General features: G+C 35.8%; 1 protein-coding gene and 1 long non-coding RNA gene across 2 annotated transcripts in view; one reads left to right on the forward strand and one right to left on the reverse strand.

The window, feature by feature from the left end:
- The window catches only part of LOC106962579 (glutamate receptor ionotropic, NMDA 2A-like), a 134,202-nt gene that overhangs the window by 53,892 nt on the left and 70,837 nt on the right, over window positions 1-9,473 (forward strand). The gene's annotated exons all lie outside the window — the stretch shown is intronic.
- The window catches only part of LOC106962580 (uncharacterized), a 9,302-nt gene continuing 6,532 nt past the window's right edge, over window positions 6,704-9,473 (reverse strand). Inside the window, exons 2-4 of the long non-coding RNA XR_001427998.1 lie at window positions 7,910-7,911; window positions 7,371-7,374; window positions 6,704-6,819 (exon numbers count right to left, since the gene is read on the reverse strand). This is a non-coding gene — a long non-coding RNA (uncharacterized LOC106962580). The remainder of the gene's footprint in view (window positions 6,820-7,370; window positions 7,375-7,909; window positions 7,912-9,473) is intronic.

Consider the following 9,473-nt stretch of genomic DNA (forward strand, 5'->3'; position numbering starts at 1 on the left):
TACACACATTGCCAAAAGTAATTTGCGTGCGCATGTGTGTGGGGGTGTATGTGGAAGAATAGTTTATGTAATTGTGGTTATCATCACAGCTAACACACAATGCCCCAGCATTTAGCAGGCTCTCCTTTCCTAGGGGACCGCTGTCTGTTTTTAATTAGCAAAGGAAATAGATTTACTTCTTTTGATCTTTCTGCTTTGGCTAGCTACACATTCCTGCACAGACAAAATACATACACACACACACACACACACACACACATATATATATATATATATATATATATATATATATATATATATATATATATATATATATATATAAACATACTTACTCATGCAGTGTACCTTCACCTCAATCACCTGTCCATAACCAATGAAGTGTAATGTTAGTGTGGGAAGCAGATGAAAGTCCCTGACCAGTATGTGTTTGATCAGTGTATGTTTTTGTATGTTTTTGTGAGGAAGAAAGGAATGTGGTCCCATCTGTAGACTGACCATTGATTTGCCATGGTAACAGTGGCTAGTGACTGTCATGTGAACAAAGGTGATAAAAAAGACAGACAATTGGAAAAAGAAGGGAGATGGGAGTAGAGGCTGGCCAGCAGTGGTATGAAGCTAGAGGAAGTGGACTCACCTGGGGATAACAGTCAACACATGCAAGATGAGAATAGCTTTGCATGTTTTAGTCTGTTGTTGGCTTTTAAAAAAATGTAGTAACAAGATTTATTTTTCTTTTATCAATGTGTTTGTGTTGAAGAAAGCTAAAGCGTGTGCACAGTATTGTTGTGGGAGTATTTTGGGTATAAAAGGGCTTACACAGACCTGAGTAAGGCTTATATATAATGAATGAATCACCTTCAGCAACCATTTTTCTCTCCTCTGCTGAATTAGTGGTAGTTTTTGCTACCTTCTTTTTTTCCCCTCAAACAATCCCTGCAAAAATCTCTAAACCCCTTCTTTACTTTAGAGAGCTCCTCCCAGAATCCTCCTTACATCTAAACAAAATGCCCTTTGGATGCATCCTATTGTCCCTTATGTTTTATTTGTGGGTTTTGCAAACATAATGTTTTAGCAAACATAATGTTAACAACTCAAAAATGTATATGCTAGTACAGTTCCTTAATAAAGTGGTTTTGTACTTTAAACCTTTTAATAATTTGACATCTTAAAGTTGCAGATGTTATTGTTGTTCCTTGGGATTTTATTGACTAGACCAAAGCAATTCATCTGTGCATTAGAAGGAAGAGGATTCATCGCTTGTACTCCATGATGTTACCTCATTTCTATATAGACACAGCTGTTCTGTGAAGGCCTGAAGAACATGAATGAACATTAATGAATAAACAGCCTCAAGACCCCGGAATACAGTTGAAGACCTTTACAGCAGCATTAGGTTGATAAAACAATATCTGTTTGAGTGTATGAGTTAATATTAAAGAAGGTTAGAGAACATCTCATTTAACCTGTCATTCACGAGAGGACCCAAATTTGGGTGACAGAGGTGTCAAACTCCAGTCCTCAAGGGCCTCTGTCCTGCAACTTTTAGATGTGCCTCTGCTGCACCACACCTGAAAAGAATAATTAGGTCATTAGCAAGGCTCAGGAGAACCGATCTACACAGGGAGGAGGTAATTAAGCCATTTCATTCCACTGTTTTTTACCTGTGGCACATCTAAACACTGCAGGACAGCGGCCCTTGAGGACTGGAGTTTGACACCCCTGTGACAACCTGTGAAAGACAGGTTAAAGTTTGACACAGACCATGCAGAGAACACAGCAAACATCTGCAGGAGGATACTTTATCATTTTAGACCAAAATTGAACATTTTGGCCTTCATGCAAAATGCCGTGTGTAGCATACTTCAGTCTCTATGGCTGTGTTTCTGCTGCAGGGAAGTTGGTCAAAGTTTATGGGAAGATGGATGAAACTAAACTCAGAGCAAAACCTGTTAGAGGCTGTAAAAGATTTGTGGCCATGCCAGAGGTTCTTCTTCCAGTAGGACATTGACCCAGAACATAAAACCACAGCTACAATGAAAGGGTTTAAATGGCAGCATATTTATGTATTTTAAAGTTATTTAAAGTCCAGCTTTAAATCCAATGGAGAATCTGTATTAGAGTCATAAAACTGACTGACCTTGAACTTTTTGGAAAGAAGAGTGGACAATCATTTATTGACTCTAGGCCTCCAAAGCAGAGACATAGCCTGGATGCATTTGACTTGTCTGCCAGTGTTTTCAATGGTTTTCTTGTAAAGAAAATAAATAAATCTTGACACTTCCACCTGCCTCAAATTACAGTAAGAATTCAAGTTATTGGCTATTATACATTTTGTAACAAAATGTATAATAAAGTAAGCAATTTTTTTAATTGCTTACCTTATTTTTAATCAAAAATAAGGTAAGCCAGTGCTGTATCTTCTTTATAGTCAGGAAGAACAACGGTACAAAGGATCACCTTCATCTTCCAACCTCTTGGTGTTTTTCCACCATTCAGATCTTTTTAAATCCAGTGACACCGCACAAGTGTCCTGACCCTAACCCTGGTAGACTGTCCTGTTGTCAAAGTGTACCTGCGGCGCTTGGCCTGTTCTCCACAACCCACCAACAGTTGCTGAGGTAGCCAGCCAGGAGGGCCTGACTCACAGCATACTGCCATTTTTACAACAGGCCTAAGGTTTCTGAAGTCCAACAGAGTCACCATCAGTGTGTTGGGAGAGGATTTGAAAGAAAGAGTGGTTTCTCGTTTTTCACTCACAGGAACTTCATCTATAAATATCAAACTGACAATTCTTTGATTTGCCAAGGAAGGCTGCCAGAGGGAGGAGGATGCAGGGTCCTGCACACTTCTTGAGCTGTTTTAAATTCATTCACTGGTGGGGAGAGAGAAAAAGTGACGGAAGAGTATGTCTGGCTTTGTCATTTATTTTCCATGTTGAGGGATGAAATAACATTAACATCTCTTTCTCTTTGAAGCTCCATAAGTCAAACAGTTATTATTGCTCAAATAGCTCAGGTAGCACACACACACACACACACACACACACACACACACACACACACGCATACACACATCTTATTTTGGACGTGCAATCCATTCTTCTTTGGCTGCTCATATCCCCGTGTGCATTTGGCTGTCACAGCCTGGACAGTCACTTCAGGTTTAATAACGCAAATAGCCTTTTAGTACTCTGGCGGATCCTGCTGTAATCTCTTCTAAACAGGTGTTGTGATTAGCTTCTGCCATGAGCAGCATTCTGACACTTGGACAGGCAGGGCCAACCATACACAGACACATTGGCTACAACTCAGGGGAGAGATTTAACCAACGGAGCTTGGCAGGCAAACTTCTGCCCTTCTCAACAATGTGCATTGTCGAGGTTCTGCTGGAAATTGATTTTCCCTTCGTCTGCTGAATAATTATATCATTTCTTTACAATACTCTAGTTGAGTGTTTGTAGGCTGATGCAGCAGTAAACGTGGCATAGTCAGCACCACCAAGTTCCAATTGATTTATGGAGTACAGCTGATGGATTATTTATGTTAACACGCACAATATTTACAAGATGACTAAAAATCAAGACCTCCTCTATTTGCTATTTATCAACAGACTTCAGTGCCACCTTGGGAAATGTTTAAGCAGACTTTGACTAAGTGTTAAACATGAGCCACTCTGAGAATTGTACAGTTTGATAAACAAATATAATATACATATAGGGTTGGGGGATATAGTAAAAAAATATATCATTATATAGTTTTTAAATACCTCGGGAACGACATCACAGATGATATTCCGATATTTCACATTTTCTTTTAATAATATGCTTTTTCTTTTTATACGGGTGGAGGGATGGCATGGGAGATTTTATATATATATATATATATATATATATATATATATATATATATATATATATATATATATATATATATATATATATATATATATATATATATATTACTTTGCTTTATAAAGTCACTACATTAAAAAATATCCATTTTTATTTCAATATATACAGTCACATGATATGCTTAATGCATTACCGGAAATACAAAATAGATAATAGAAATGTAAGCTGATGTGGATAACAACAAAGTCTGAAATCAGCTACCAAAAGGAAATAAAGATACTAAAGACACAAATTAAACAAACTGTTATGATTCAACAGAACATTAGTTTTAAAAAGTGTTTCCCTCTCATGTTTTTTTTAAACTCAAACATTAATTGCAAAAGTAAGAATCTTGTTTAATATTTTTAAAAGGAAATCTTCCTTTTAAAAATGTTCAACACAATATATGTCACACAAAACACTGTAAACAGTAAAAAAACTTGTGCACACTTCCTAATGATCAGAGACTTTGTTCATTTTAATTTCTTTCCAGACATTTCCAATGAAGTAATGACTGAGTTTTAGTGTTTTGATATTACTTATTTACTTATTTTTAAGTAAATATTTACTGTCGTGGTAAAAAGTGCACTCTTTCATTTTTTATGTAGCAGTACATAATAAAAATATGCTTGTCCTTTTTACCAAAAAGGCAAAGATAAATACGCTCTCAGAGCAGGAATAAAACATGACATAATTGCACTGATCAAATTTTAATTAAAAAAACAACAAAAAAACTAAGTCAAAATATGAAAGTACATAATGCACTCAGTGACTCATTGCTTTACAGAACCATTTCAAGTAATAAGAACCTGAAACAGGCTATGTATTTTTTATACAAAAAATATAGTTGTATTTTCTTTGAAGTTTGTGGGCATATATGTAGGAACAGCATTTTTAAAGTCCAACCAAAGTGAGGGATTAGACTTTAACAGGACAATTCAATACCTTGATGTGTTTCCTTTCATTCAGTTGCTGCTGTGTTTTGGACCTTTGTGTTGCTGATGATGCAGATATGGTCAGGTTCCACTGCAGACTCTCCTCCATGTAATGATTAGAGTGCTTTAAAAAGGGAATTGTACTTTTTTTTTTTACCCAGAAAGGACATATTTGGGTCAGATATTAGCTGCTCACAGATAACTTCATATACGGCTGTCAAATGACCAGATTTGGATAGATGATCTTCAAATTGCCTACCGATCTGTGTATCAGTGTATAAATGTGTGAGCGTTTGTGAGTGCGAATGGGTGAATGTGACTCTAGTATAAAGCGCTTTGAGTGGTCAAAATGACTGGAAAAGTGGTATATAAGTTCAGTCCATTTACCATTTACCATTCAATTAGAAAGTCGTAGTCGATACTGCACCATGTCACAGTGGTCTCTGGCTGTTGGACCATGTGCAGGGTACACATTTTTCTGTTCTCCTCTTATTTGTCCTGAGAGAATCTGATCAGTCTCTACAGTTAAGACTACTAACAAAATCTTTAATTCTCAGTTTACGGTTTCTAAACGACCAAGGGGGGAAAAAGATATACCTGTTAACTTAGAGAACCACACTCTCTCATTCAACTCATCGCATAAAGATTAAAATAATGTCACACTTTGATCCTGCATCAAAATAAATTAAAAAGTTATATATATATATATATATATATATATATATATATATATATATATATATATATATATATATATATATATATATATACAGTATTAACACTTAACTCTGGCAAAATTTATTTTAAATACAATTTTTTTTTCATCACTTACTTAGCTTTATTTTTTGTCAAACACTTTTGAAACAAGTTAATATTTTATGTGGTACTTCTAATGTGGGATTGTCTATTGAGACCTGGTAAACATAAAAACTGACACTTATGGTACTTCTGTTTTCCTTTCCCTGCTGCTAATAATTAAAAATAATTGTAAATAGTTATACAATTTATACTGTCAAAATATATTTAAGAAGTAGATAAACTTCAGCTAAACATTTATTCATTTGTAAAATGCTGACAATTTAGCAGAGACAGTAGTAAAGGAATGTGTTGGATAGTTAAGACGAGATGCCTTTCTATTGCAAGTTGTTTCTTTAACTTAACAAGCAGTAAGAATGTTAAGTATGATTGTTTATGCAAAATCTGAAGAAAACCATAAAAAAATCTAATTTCTCGCTGAGTTGCTGTCAGGAAAGAAATATATTACATAGGTGTGATGGATTTTTTTTTTCAAGGTAGCAATCTGTTTGCAATGTGTTGTTGATTTTGGAAAACAACGTGAGTTCGTAAGTTGTCTGTGCAGCCTGCAGTGCTATCACAATATCAATGAGCATAAGATTATCACAAAACAGTGATTGGATTTTTAAAAATTCTTGTCTGTGTATCCCTAATTGAGCGCCTGTAAGGCTGTAGTTTGCTGATATGTGGATTGGTACTGCCCTGCTCTAGACACCCACGTGTGACTGGTAGGACAGTATCTAAGAAAATGAAAAATATAGAGAGATTTATGTTGACAGGAGAAGGAAAAACACAATCCAGGACATTTTGGTATTTGTTTCTTAAACACACCCAGGTCCTAGTGGCACTATTCAGTGGTTTTGCATTTTGCACGGCTTCCAGAAATTGTGCTTGTCTAACCAAAACTTTACACACTCTCATTATAGGTTTGGATATAATTTATAGGGGATTAAACACACTTTACTTTTAAGCAAAATTTCAGTTTGAATGTTTCACACACACACACACACACACACACACACACACACATATATATATATATATACATACATATATATGTCTGTGTGGTTGGGAACGTATTATGATGATGATGATGATGATGATGATGATGATGATGATGATGATGATGATGATGATGATGAGCTTGTTCCTGAACTGAACCTGTTGAAGAATGTGTTCAGCTCATTTGCTCTGTCTAGACTTCCATCTAATCTGATCCTCTTCTGTTTGAAGCGTGTAATCTTCTTTATCCCTGACCACACATCTCTGATATTGTTCCTCTGCAGTTTGTTCTCCAGCTTCTTCCTGTACTTCTCCTTGCTGTCTCTAATCTTGACTTTGAGCTGCTTCTGTATACTCCTCAATAACTCTGTCTTGTTCCCTAAAGGCCCTTTTTCTTGTTTAGAAGTTCCTTTAGGTCACTGGTGGTCCACGGTTTGTTATTCGGGAAGCATCTCACTGTTCTGGTGGGGATTCTGCTGTCCACACAGAAGTTAATATAATCAGTCACACAGTCAGTCATGGCACTGATCTCCATGTGGCTAGCAGAGAGTAGTCCAATCACTTGCTTCAAAACAAGGCTGGCGGGCCTCTTCTGCTTCCTGTGACAACTTTCTGCAGTCATCTTATTAACAGGTACTCTCTTAACAAGGGGTTCATATTCAGAGGAAAGAAAAACAAGATTATGGTCCGATTTCCCCACAGGAGGTCTTGGCTTGGAGACGTATGCATCCTTGATATTAATATAAAACAAATCTAAAGTCTTGTTTTCCCTGGTGGAGCAGCTGGCAAACTGGTGAAACATTGGCAGTGTAGATGTTGGAGTCGGGATATAATCCTGCAGCCATGTCTCCATAACACTCTATAATACTGCATTCCTTAATGATCTCACATTGACCATTACGATGGATGGTAGAGATGGCTTGAAATTCCTCCTTCTCTCTCTTCTCTTTGCTCCTGCTCTGCATCAACAATGCCTCCTTTTCAACATCTCTAGGATTTCTCACTTCAGTTGGGATATTATTTCAGCTTTTCCCATGTTAATCAGCTACTTCCTGTTGTAAACCACTATGTTGCTATGGTTATGTATTGTGGCAAAATAGTAAAATTATAAAAAATATTGTGCAAAATCTGCCCAACTACACAGTATCCAAACAAGAAGGACGAGTTGCCCAAAAAAGCTATTTTCCTCCAAAAAGGCAGAAATAAAAGTTTGTAAAAGAGAAAAAAAATCTCAATGAAAGTACAAAGCTACTTCAACACACTGCTACCCTGAAAGATATAATTTTACAACTTATTTTTTTAGTACAGACATATATTTTTCTCATATCTATATAATATGTTAGGGTCATATATGGTTTATGGTATATAAGCTATATACCATAAACTTCTTTTATTTGAGTTTATTTTGAAGATTTGTACAAGGTAACTTAAGATCGTTCTCTTTCAGAAATCTTAAATGAGGGTAAGAAGGTTAATTATGAGGAATAAAATCATATTGACTTTGATTCTCTACTTTGAAGTTAAACTCTTTAAAACTGCAACTTTGGCAGCAAAATAATCTAAAATAATCTAAACCTTTCTGTTGGAATACTAAATGCTTGATCAGAGGTGGAAAATATGTTTTAACCGCCGTAGGACGCAATGCATTCAAACCTTATTTTACATTCTGAGGTTTCTCGGAAATGCTGTGAGATGTGTGAGTCAGAGGCTGCATGTAATGCTCTGTTGTCCATTACATGCTTGTCTGAGTTGGTGGTGAGCTCTAATGTTTCACTCGTTTGAGCCCAGCTGTGTTAGTTTGAGGTCCTGCGCTGTCTTAAATGCTGTTACGTGTTTGCATAGGGAGACCGAGACTGTTAAATACTACAGGAGGCCTAAGCACTGGGACTTCATCCCATGTTGAATACTAAAGTAGTCTGTAAGAATTGGAAAATAATGTCTGCAAGCGCCATGCACCGTTTTTTGTCAGTCTTATAAAGCATTTTGTTGGTCTGGTCTGTGTGTTGTAAAACTGAAGAACTTTCAGTGCTTAAGGGACCACCGGTCCTTGGCTACTGAGGGTACAGCCTTTGCGTTCAGGAAGTGCTTGGCAGATGCTTTATGTTCCATCTCCACCATAGAAGTCTGCAAACTCTGCTGTGTTCAGTGCTTTTATAGAGTGCATTTTTGATGTTAATGTGCTCATAAAACCAGTATTTGCCCTCATTTTAAATGAGCTTCAATCACCATAAAGTGAAAGTGTGAGGTTAAAACAGGGAATGCTGTTTTACTTTTAATGCCTTTATTATGTTTTGCAACAACAGCAAAAATAATAAATAAATAAATAAATAAATAAATAAATAAACTTTGAGTGGATGTGAGATTGGTCAAGTGACAACAATCTCCTCCAACCTCCCCAGATGTTTGTTTACGAGAAGATCTCATGAACTAATTCTTTGCTAGCTGAGGGATTTCGAGCTGTTTGTTAGTGCTTGGCTCTGCACAAGAGCTGCTGAGGATTCACGGAAATTAGGTTGCTATATGAAAGGTGCCTTGTTTATCAATGTTCTGTTAAAGTGCAGTTTGGATGCTTTAAAACCCATGTCTTTTACCTGCTCCCATTTCATTCCTTTAAAACACTAACCTGCTATTTTAATTAGACCTAGTTACATTGACAAGAGAAGAAAGAGAACACTAAACACTAAAAAATTAATGTGGACAAATATATATATATATATATATATATATATATATATATATGTATATATATATATATATATATATATATATATATATATATATATATTTTTTTTTTTTTTTTTTTTTTTTTTTTTTTTTTTTTTTTACAACCTTATAAAAAAATATGAATATTT

Source organism: Poecilia latipinna, unplaced genomic scaffold (genome assembly GCF_001443285.1).
Source record: "Poecilia latipinna isolate Pla-1442-1.1 unplaced genomic scaffold, P_latipinna-1.0 Scaffold1433, whole genome shotgun sequence".
NCBI classification, from domain to species: Eukaryota; Metazoa; Chordata; class Actinopteri; order Cyprinodontiformes; family Poeciliidae; genus Poecilia; species Poecilia latipinna.